The sequence below is a fragment of the Strigops habroptila genome, chromosome 16, assembly GCF_004027225.2.
Source record: "Strigops habroptila isolate Jane chromosome 16, bStrHab1.2.pri, whole genome shotgun sequence".
Taxonomy (NCBI): domain Eukaryota; kingdom Metazoa; phylum Chordata; class Aves; order Psittaciformes; family Psittacidae; genus Strigops; species Strigops habroptila.
Window position 1 is genome coordinate 1,232,626 of NC_044292.2, and position 11,287 is coordinate 1,243,912.

The following is an 11,287-nucleotide window of genomic DNA, read 5'->3' on the forward strand; positions in this document are numbered from 1 at the left end:
TGCCCTCCACTGAGATGGGGAAAAGGTTCTGGGGAGGGTGTAAGGGCACTGCATGGCCCAACGAGAGGCAACAGGTTTGGAGCATCTCTGGTAGGGATTCAATCCCATTCCCACGCACAGCCGGAGCTGGCCTGGCTCTTGGCAGTCCCCCACTGCATCCTGAAGCACTGGACTATCCATCCTCGGAGCCGGGAGCCGGGCGGGAGCATGAGCCAGGATCTCTCTGGGAAGTGGCAGATTTTCCCCTCCGATAATACATGGCTCCATCTGCTTCCCGTTAGCGGCCCCGGCTGAGGCTAATTGGCAGATCAAACCCTCCGGTGTCCTGCGTTAGGGATGGCATTAGGAGAGGCCAGAGCAAGCACGATGCTGCTTGGATGGAGCTCAAACACCTTCTCTGGCCACCATGGGCTGTGCAAGGTGCTAATGCAAACCACCCCGAGCACTGGGACAGTCTAAGCCCTTGGTGGGAGGAGCAAGACTCAGCTTTAAAGCAAAGCAAAGCAGGAAACTGAGGCAGCTTGGACCAGGTCGCTCATGGGGAGATAGAATGGGAGAGCGGATGGGCAGCACGTTCTGCCACAGGGACACCAGCACAGCAACAGCCACCCGGCTCTTTTAGTCCCAAGGGATGCTTCTGGCTTTCTGGGCAATCCCAGATTCAACAGGAGAGGCAATGACCACGCTTCCTTTGTAAAGGAAAGGTAACATTTACAATTCCCCACTCAACACATGCATAGGGAATGGCTGCAGTTCAGGACAGGGCACAGGGCACCACATCCCAAGGGTGAAGGGGAATGAATGACCCATCACTTCAGCACATGAACACAAGAACTAAACCACAGAGGAGGAGCTGGATTTGGCTTAAAGAAGGTTGGAGGGAGCCCAAAACCTCCCCCTGATGTCAGTGAATGAGGGCTGACCCCTTGCACTGGGCAGCAGACTGCAGCCAGTGGAAATACTGCACCAAATACACTCTTATGCTGCAGACACAATACAGGGGAGACATTCGGGGCTCCCTCCCTTCCCTACCTGCCTGATTTCCTCATAAAAGTCCTATATCCAGTGTCCTAGGGGCAGATTTCCTGTCCAGGCAGTGTCTCAGGCTGGAGAGCAGGTACTAAATGCAATCCAAGAGTCTGGGTTTACCTTCTGCTGGTACCAAAGGGGATGTTCGGACCCTGTGTTTCACCATGTTTCCCAAGGAGAGGCCAGAAGAAATTCATGACATGGATGCTACAGGAGAGTGAAGAACCACATAGGATGCAGGCAAGGGCTGGGGATGCTTGTGGGATAAAGGGAATACATTTAAAGACAGGCCCAAACCAAACCCCAGCTTTACAAACCGCTTAAGCTCTGCTTGTTGGAAAACTGCCCAAGGCTGAAAAACTTCTGGACCCACAATTCCAGCCGGGGGAGCCACAAATGCGGAATTTGTTCTCTCTTTCTGCCTTATGCTATTTCCCCCTTCCTTCTATTCCTGCCTGAGGCTTGAGCTCCCCTGTCCCTGCAGCGCTTTGCGGCTTTGGGAGAGCGCAGGGCTCCCGGGGGCGCGGGGAGGAGATGTTTGCAGTACAAGGACTTAGCAGCAGATGGTGGTCTTTATCCCGTTCTCCACAACCAGGAAAAAGCTGCCACCGGGCTGCAAGACCGAGGTCCCTCATCCATGGGGCTTGGGACTGGGAGGACTGGGTTGGGTGGGTTTAAACTGGTGGGGAGGAAGGAGAGAGCTGTGAGATTCAGCTCCAGAGCCTGGCTTTCCCACAGTGCGGATGGGTGCAAGCAAGCAAAGGAGAGAAGGGGAGAGGGTTTGAGTTTGTCAGCCCCATTCAACAAACAAACTATGGGTTTAAGTGCTGCACAAGTGCCCCCACTCCCCATCCCCACCCAAAATGCTGCAGAATTATGGGGACGCTTCTAATATTTAGCATTTTTGCTAAAGCCCCAGGTCCTGGAGTCATGAGAATACGGCGGGATGTCAGCTTCCAGCTAGAATAAATAAAGAGGGGATTCACATCCCTCAGGATAACACAGCAAAGCTGGAAGAAGACATGACCCTACCTTAGGGCCAGAAGAAAATCCTGGAAAGCAAATAAAGAGCCCAGGAGGCAGAATGCCCCCATAGATCCCGATCTTCTTTGCACAACCACGCTGCTCACCGAGCAATTTAACATCAGAGAATCATGGAATGGTTTGGGTTGGAAAGAACTTTAAAGCTCATCCAGCTCCAACCCCCTGCCCCGGGCAGGGACACCTTCCACTAGAGCAGGTTGCTCCAAGCCCCTGTGTCCAACCTGGCCTTGAACACTGCCAGGGATGGGGCAGCCCCAGCTTCTCTGGGCACCCTGTGCCAGCGCCTCAGCACCCTCACAGGGAAGAGCTTCTGCCTTATCTCCAACCTGAACTTCCCCTGTTCCAGTTTGAACCTTTGTCCTGCCACTCCAGCCCCTCCGGAGCAGAGCACCCTCCTTCCCAGGGCATCTGAGGACACGTGGTTCCCATTCTCCAAGGCTCGGATGCTCTGCGCTGACCTGGAGGTGCAGGGAGAGATGGTGGGAGCTCCGCAGCCCTGGCAGGGGTAAGGAGCAGCCCTGGCAGGGACGAGGAGCGGGCCTGGCTCAGCCTTTCCCAGCTCACCCCAGGGAGTGCTTGTCTGGGAGCCGGAATTATCTCGGAGCCAGGCTGCTGAGGAGAGGAACAGGTGAAGGCGCCGCAGCAGAGCCCGACCCCCGCCTCGCTCCAGCCCCGGCTCGGAGGGAACCCCCCCAGGACATAAATTACTCGCTGTTGTCTGACAGCCTCGATGCTGGCGTGTGAGGGGGGGGTCTGGCCACAGCGGGAGCCGCAGCAGCGCTGGCCCGGGGGGTGCTTGGGGATTAGGAGCCAACTCCTGCATCTGCCAAGAGGCTCCTTCGCAGCTGCAGCCTCCAGCTCCCCCCCTGCATGGTCACATCAGCCCCCCCGGCATGGGCAGAGGCTGGGATGAGGCACAAGTCTCCCACCTCCAGCCGGGCGGTTCGTGTGGATCAGATGTGAGCGCTCCCGGATCCCTCCGTGCTCAGTCAGACCAGTCCCAAGGCTGCTCCTGGCCCTCCCCACCATCCCTTTCTCCTCCTGCAGACAAGCAATATCCCCATGTCCAGCCACCAAACGCCGCAGCATCATCATCCACCCTCATGCCTATGTCCACAGGAATGGATGGTTTTCCCTTGAATCACCATTTCTTCACACCCATCTGCACCCAGAGTCCCTCTCCTTCTGGGGGGGGGGGGGGGGGGGGGGTGGGGGGTGGATTTATCCCCTAAATCCTTCTCCTGTCCCTACAAACTCCCATTCCTGCAGAGCCATCCAGCCTCCCAACTTCACATCCCTTCCCAGCGCATCCCCCCTTCCCTGGCCCTGCATTTGGGTGCTTAAGATGTATCTGCAGTACCATCTCAGCTGCTATTTTTCATCCTTCAGCGATAAGGCATCTGCGTGTACACAGCACCCAGAAAATGACTTACAAACAGCAGCTTCCCCCCCGCAGATCCCCCCTCCCTCCTCATACCAGTTACTAACATCACCACAGAGGCAGCCCCGCTCTGCTGCTGTTTTCAGTGAAGATCATTCCCCTCCATCCCACCCTTTGGTGGTTGTTTTACCCCCACCCCATGTCATGATCACAGATTGGAGATCACAAACCTGACATTTGGGTGCCTGTTCCACAGTGCCAGGCGGGCAGAGCTACCGGGGACAATCAATTGGCCCCGCATCATCTACGGGTGCCATCCAAAACACTGCATCAACATGAGATCAGCCCTTCCAGCAGCTCTCCGCTTGCTTTTCACTTCCCAGCCTCCAAAAAGATGCAATTGCCCCAAAATCAGGGATGCCAGGAGCAGGGGTTGGAGCTGGGTGGGAGCATCCCTGCTCCAGGAGGGTGGGAAAGGCAAAGAGGCAGCTCAGAGCAGACAGAGCAATGGGGTCTCGGTGGGAAACCCACACACACACTGTTGTCTGTGGGACCAGTCTTCTGTTTCTCCAGCATCGTATCTGCAGCACAGTCAGGGTCAAATAATGCAAGCAAAGGAGATCCCATCCTGATGCCTACCTAAAAGCACATGGTGGGAGCTGGGGGCTGGTAGGGAACAGGATTTGTTTGATTTTAGGCTGCCAGAGAGCTTTGCTGCGTCAAAATGTTCCTGAGCTTCAGAGGGTGCAGCCTGGTCTTTAGGTGCCATGGCTGAGTGCCCTAATGAGGTCTCTCACCAGGCTGGGTGCAGTGAATGCATCTATAGCTGGTTCCATATTCACAGAAGGATCCTAAACCCCTTCCTGCAGGGAACCCCTTCTCACACAGGGATATGTGGGCATAGAATCCCAGCCTGGTTTGTGTTGGAAGGGACCTTAAAGCTCATCCAGTTCCAAGCCCCTGCCATGGGCAGGGACACCTTCCACTAGAGCAGGTTGCTCCAAGCCCCTGTGTCCAACCTGGCCTTGAACACTGCCAGGGATGGGGCAGCCACAGCTTCCCTGGGCACCCTGTGCCAGCGCCTCAGCACCCTCACAGGGAAGAGCTTCTGCCTCAGAGCTCATCTCAATCTCCCCTCTGGCAGGTTAAAGCCATTCCCTCTTGGTGCATGGCGGTTTTGCCATCCCATTTAGTGGATGGGGATTTTGAGGCACAGCATCAAGAAACAACTAACCCTCATTGCAAACAACAAAGCAGCAACGGGCCTCAACTCCTCTGGTCCAATGGTGGAGCAAGTTCAGGGGGGCTGAGGTGCTGGTTGTGGGGGCGCACATGGCTTTGGCTACACCCCACACACATCAACCCACAGGGGATGCAGAGGCAAGAGGGCAGCGCCGCAGTGACGCCTGTCCCCCAGGAATGCGGGTCCCCCTCCCGCTCCTCCCATCCTGCCTGGCCCTAATCCAGAGGTGGCAGTGGGATGTCTGGAGACAGCTGTGCCTGCCCCCCCCACCCTGACATCACCCACCGGCTATGGAGCCGCTCGCCTTGGCCAAGGCTCCTTCTCCAAGTGTTTGCGGGAGAAGGGGGGGTAAGAGACCCTCGTGTTCCCCTTAACCCTCTGCTTGCAGAGGGGGATTCGTGACCCTCTGCTTTCAAAATGGATCCAGGCAGTGTTTGGCTCCCAAAGAGAAATGCTTTCACAAGTGTGCAAAACAGGGTTGTTCCTGCATGTAAACCACTGCTGGGACACAGGCAGAGTGACATGAGGCTGCTGCAACCACCCAGTGCTTCCATCTCTACACACAGACAAAGAAAAGGCTCCAACCTACTGGTATCATGGAATAGTCCTAATGGAATAGTCCCCCCCCAGCTGCCCAGAATCCAGCTGTGAGCTTTGTTTTCTCAGCCCCAAGTCTCTGCTGCTGGTGCCTCAAAGCAGGGAACTTAACTAAACTAGCTGGATGGAGGGGAGGATGCAAGCAAGGTCCAGCTGCTGCACCAGAGGAACACCCAGAAATGTGCCTGCTCCCCCATCTCTGTTTCCTTTGCAGCTCTTACCTCTGTGGTTGCTGCTACTTAGGGGTTCTACATCAATATCATGTTGTGAAATGAGACCAGGGTGGTCTGGCTGTGCCTAAAAGGATGCTGGCAGCAAGGGAGCTGTGCTAGCATCCTCTGTTTCACCTAACAGCTAACAACTCCCCTGCTCCTGGTTGCTCCTCTGGGTTTGTACATTAGCACCTCTGCAGCTAGTGACATTCAACTTTTTCCTGCACACTGGTTTGCTAGAAAGGGCTTTTTAGACTATACACCACAGTGCAGCTACCCCTAGAGATACTGGGAACACCACTGGGATGGTCCCGGGATTAAATGGGAAGGCAGCTTTCCATAGCAGGCTGACTGGCACCCCAAATTTGCTGCAAGTAAGGAGGTTTCCTTTAGTGTTTCCTATGAGCCAGGGCTGGACATCACAAAACCTTCCCTTCAGCTGCTGCTAATGGCTCAAGGCTGAGCAGAAGAAGAGACCCACTCGGTCATGAACTTCAAGCCCTAAAGAGATGCTGTTTCCCCTCCTTTCACCCTCCATCCCTGGCTGGGTAACAAGTGGGGCAACCACAACTGGTCCCAGCTTGCTGCTGGGCCTTCAAGGGGGGATATAGGATGTCAGCCGGCTGCGCCCTTGAGAACGTGATCCCCTCTGGGCCGATCTGCCTGATGTGTTCACTGGAACCATCAATCAGTGCAAGAGGCACGATCATATTTTATAGCCAGAGCTGCTTGTGAAACTCAAGCTTGCCATGGCAGCCACTGCTCTGCTCGCTTGGAAGGGGAAGGCGAAGCCTGGACCCAGCTTTAACCCCTTGTGATGGGTCCTTTGAGCTGCAGCTCTGCAGCAGCCTCGGCTATTCTGCTTGTGTGGCTCCTTCCTTCCCCTACCCTCAGCACCTGATGCTGCAGATGCAGCACAGGGTGTTAATGAGACTGCAACCTCTCCTTATGCTCCTGAGAACCTCTGCACAAGCAGGAGACATGCAGATAATCGTAGATGCACAGACATCCTCCTTCCCACACTGTTTGCAGCTACACATGCCCCCAGACTTGCTAAAACCAGACAACAGCATAAAACACAAGCAGGTCTGCATGTTCTCCTTGACTCCCACAATACCCAGCCCTGATGCAGGTCACCAGATACTCCAGACTTGCAGCTAGAATAGGTATTGCACAAGTTGCTCCTTCTCTGTGCACAACCACAAGCAAATCTCTACCCTGGAAATGCTGCTCTGTGAAATTCCTCTCAGGAATGCTGCTGGTATTAAGCTCAAATCAAAGCAACGATCTAGCCAGAGAGCTCAGCTCTGACTGGGCTGGAACTTTATCCCGGTGTCCCAAACCTTTTGTTTCCCCTCTCCTTGGGAAGCTTGTTCCTGGCCATGGTCCCACTGTGCAGTGCTGTTCTCTGGGAATTGCTCTGGTGGCTTCGGTTACGCTTGCCCAGGAACAAAGCAGCTCTCCCCGACGGGCGAGCGTCCTCCCCGCAGGGCAAGAGGAGCCTTGCTATTGAGACAAGGGGCATTCGAGAGGCCTCAAGGATGTTTTTACAGCCCAGCCATGCCAGGCTGATGGATTGCTGATTGGAAATTAGATTTCCAAAGCTGGAAGCAGTCTTAAGTGTTGGAGAAACGACAGCTCCCACAGGGAATGAATACAGCAAGGGCAGAATGTGGCTGAGGTGGAGACAAGTCGCTGGGAATGATCTGGGACAGGCACATGCAGAGATGCTGCACGGATCAGGCTCTCTGCATCCTGGAGGCAGAGGGATACAATATGTGATTGCTGGATCTTCTACACAGGGCACTGGCTGTTGTATAGTGCAAGAACACAGAGCAGCTACAGTGACCTTAAAGCAGAGCCCAAAGTATACACGTCTCCTATGGAGACAGGCTCCTTCTTCAGCCTGGAGAAGAGAAGGCTCCTGAAGGGGAGACCTTAGAGCAGCTCCAGTGCCTAAAGGGGCTACAGGAAACCTGGAGAGGGGCTTTGGACAAGGGCCTGTAGGGACAGGCCAAGGGGAATGGCTTTAACCTGCCAGAGGGGAGATTGAGATGAGCTCTGAGGCAGAAGCTCTTCCCTGTGAGGGTGCTGAGGCGCTGGCACAGGGTGCCCAGAGAAGCTGTGGCTGCCCCATCCCTGGCAGCGCTCATGGCCAGGTTGGACACAGGGGCTTGGAGCAACCTGCTCTAGTGGAAGGTGTCCCTGCCCGCGGCAGGGGTTGGAACTGGAGGAGCTTTAAGGTCCCTTCAACCCAAACCATTCTGTGATTCTGTGATTCTATGAAATGCACTCCCTATAGCAAGAAAAGCCACTTTTGGCTGTATTCACCATGAGATCTCCCAGCAAATGGTGGATTAGAAATGAATAAATCAGTCAAAGGCAACAATGAACACACGCTGCAGAGCCGAGGTGGAAGCAGTTTCCACGCTCTCAAAAATAGGAACTGACTGATTAAATCAGGCCTGATTTCCAAGAAGCTGACTCCAGGACTGCGCAGCCTCGTGCCCAAACGTGCCGTGGACTTGCAAAGTCACAAGTTTGTGGCTTGGGGAGCTGAGGGATGAAGTGGTGGGGAACCAGCTAAAGGATGGGGAACCAGCTAAAACCCCAACACTGACTAATGCTGACTCAGAGGAGCTGAGAACCAAGGGGTTTAGCCCACACCCACAAACAAATATTGCCATCTACATCTGAACTGCTGCTCCCTGACTGCTCCACACCCTTTGGGTGTCATCCTGCTTGTTGTGCCACCTTGCACAGGGCTGAAGAGAAGGGTTTAACATCAAATGGAATGGCTCTTGGAGCAGGATTTCTTGTTCCCTGTTGAAGGGAAAAGACTAACTGAATATGGAAGGAGAAAAGAGGAAAGAAGGAGGCAAAATCATTGTCTTTTCCTGCTGCTTTGGTTACTAAAATGGGACCTGCCTGGCTGTTTTTTCCACAGCTGGTGTGTTTTGAGCCCCTTAGAGGACATCGGTGCCCACCAAGCCCTTGAATTCCAACTAGGACATGATCCATATCAAGCACCATAGCTTGGGATCTGCTCCCTAAGCCCATTCCTGGACCAAAACCTCCCTGCTGGCTCTGAGCATCCTCATCCCCTAACGATATGGTAGCAGGGCTGATTTACTACTGCGGGGAAGGCGCTAAGTCCTGGGTAACACCTGCATTTACAGCCTGCTCTCCCCGGGCTGCCTCCCCCACTTGTCAGCTCCTTTTAACCACAGATGATAACTTGTCAGAGGCTCTTGCCATCGTGTTCTCCCCAGGCTGGGCAATGTGTTGAGCAGCTGCCTGCGGGGAAGAGTCTCATCTTTCTGCTCCAGCCAGGGGGAGCCCGGCCGTAACCTCCGCACCTCCCGTTTCCATTAGGAGCACTAAGACTTTGGCACCACTTCAGACCCTCCCTCCTGTCCCGGGTGAGGGGAAGGCAGCTGCGATGCCTTCTCACAGCCTGGGAAAATAGTTGAAGGCTCTGCTTTTCCCTGAGAGCCCTGAAACCCAAGTGCCCCCCTCGCTCCCTTGCTTTTCCCTCCCCTCTCCTCACCCCAACCTACACAGCCCTTGTTTCAAATCAAGCACTCTTCCTCCCTCATTAGGGGGAGATCAGGCTACCCATCCCATCCTCTACAAGGAGCCTCAGTGCCCTATACATCCCACACCTATTTCCCCTAGAAATATTAACCCATTCCTTTCCCAACCCTTTATTTGGGGACAGGAATTCCAACAATTCCAAGATAGATCTGAAATTACACTCTCCTTTTCCATCTCACTGCAACAGTACCTGTATGGTAATGTTGAGGACATCACTGCTGCTAGGCATATGTTTCTATACATCTTAGGGGTTGCAACTCCCAGACAAAGAAAGAGCCCACATCTACGAGCCTCTGGGACCTCCCATTTGAGCATTAAGTCTATCAGTGCATCTCAGCCTTAAGTATTATCATGCTGTTCCTCCATGGCAGATGAAAGTTAGATTTATCCCTGTTTTATAGATGAGGAATTGAGGAGCAAAGAGATTTCACAGGTCCCCAGTACAATACAGTAAGGCCAATCGCCATGAATCTCATTCCTACAGCTACCCAGGACTGCTATTTCAGTAAGCTTATCCCTGTTTTGCCACTGAGGAACCCTCCCAACGCATCACAGACAGTGATTTCTGTAGTTCAGGCATGAAACCATGGTGTGAAGCCACCTATTTCCCAAAAGGGGAGCCTAGGGACAGGCAGGGCTGCTGGTTTCAAACTGGGTTCCCCAGTTTTGCAGATGTTTGGACGCTTGTGGCCAAAATAGGTCCTGCAAATGGACTGTGCACACAGTAAAGACCTTTGAAATATCTGTCAGCACCTCCAGGCAATGCTCCTTCTTTGTGTGAAGTAATACTTTAATGCTACTTGGCAAACAAAGCCTCAGTTCTCTCCCAAGGCTATTGATACTCCTGCAGAATGCCACCGAATCAGAGTTTTTAATGGTTTAGGCTCATTTTGTACCACAGAAAGCTGTGGCACAAGATGCAGTCAATAACCAGTGTATGGAAATGGAGCCTCTTCATGCAGACACAGCATTAATTCCTGCACAGGGTGCACTTAGCATCAAGAAAGAAGGGTGGCTGCATCCCCACCAGTGCAGGCAGTTGGAACAGAGGGTACAGCTTGAGCAGCTTGGGAAGGAAATATGAGTGGGAACACACATTTCACTAAGATAACACACCTCTTCCTCCCCCTATATTTCCCTTTTCTGTTCTACAGGAGGGAAATAGCTGCTTGGGAGGCCAGAGGATGCCTCCAGGTCTGAACAAAGGTCAGTCCAGCAGGGAATGCTGGTGGAAGCTTTGGATCCCTATCCTATGCAGTGGATGATTTGGATTAGCGATTTGTCACAATCCCCTCAACTCATCGGGTTTCAACAGTGGGAAAGGCACACAGATGTAAAGTCTCACTGGTATGGCTTTGATTCGGGGTTGGATTGACAGCCATATGGAGCCTGGGGTTTGATTCGGGTTTAGAGGCAGCTGAGAGCTGTTATCCCAGAATTGGGACCCAGCACGATCAATACATTTGGTGGTGGGGACAGAAATGGGCAGAAAGGTTTCCAGCCCAGGAAATCCAAACTTCGAGACAAAGCTTGAGCTCCTCGGTGAGCTCCATCTCCATTTGCCAACCATCACTCAAAGCAAATTCGCTTGAATTTTGGCCAAAAGAGATGTGCATGAGAGGCACTGTACAGATGTTGCAGTGAAGCTGGTTTCTGTTCTCTCCCCTGCCTGCACTCACACAAGCTTCAAGGAGTTGGGGAAAATGGAATCTTGTACCTTTTCCTCCAAAGGAAGGAAGCCTATGCTTCCAAAACACCCCAGCTGGGCTGGATACCCCCTTCTCGCACCTCCTGGCAGGGCAGCAGTGGTGGTCCCTCGCTGGGACGCTGTCGTTCTGCCTAATCACTGCAATAGGAGGAGGCAGCTTTTAGCAGCTGGGGAATGCTGCAGGGATTGGTGCAGTGATGCTCTCGCCAGCTCCCTTCTTCCACCCCTGACACAAACCGCTGATTTATTAACTTCTCCCCTCACCTTCTTTCTGTCTGTCTGTCTGGTGCTGGGGGGAGGCAGAAAGGGGACGAGACCAAGAGGGCTGGATGCCATCAAACCACCCCAGAGAGGAGGAATCCACTCGCAATGTTTGGCATGTTCAACACACAAAACCCAGCTGACCCAGTTTACCCCCCAGTTCCCTTCCACAACCTACTATCTACGGAGGCATGAAGAAGGTAGCAGGATGCTGT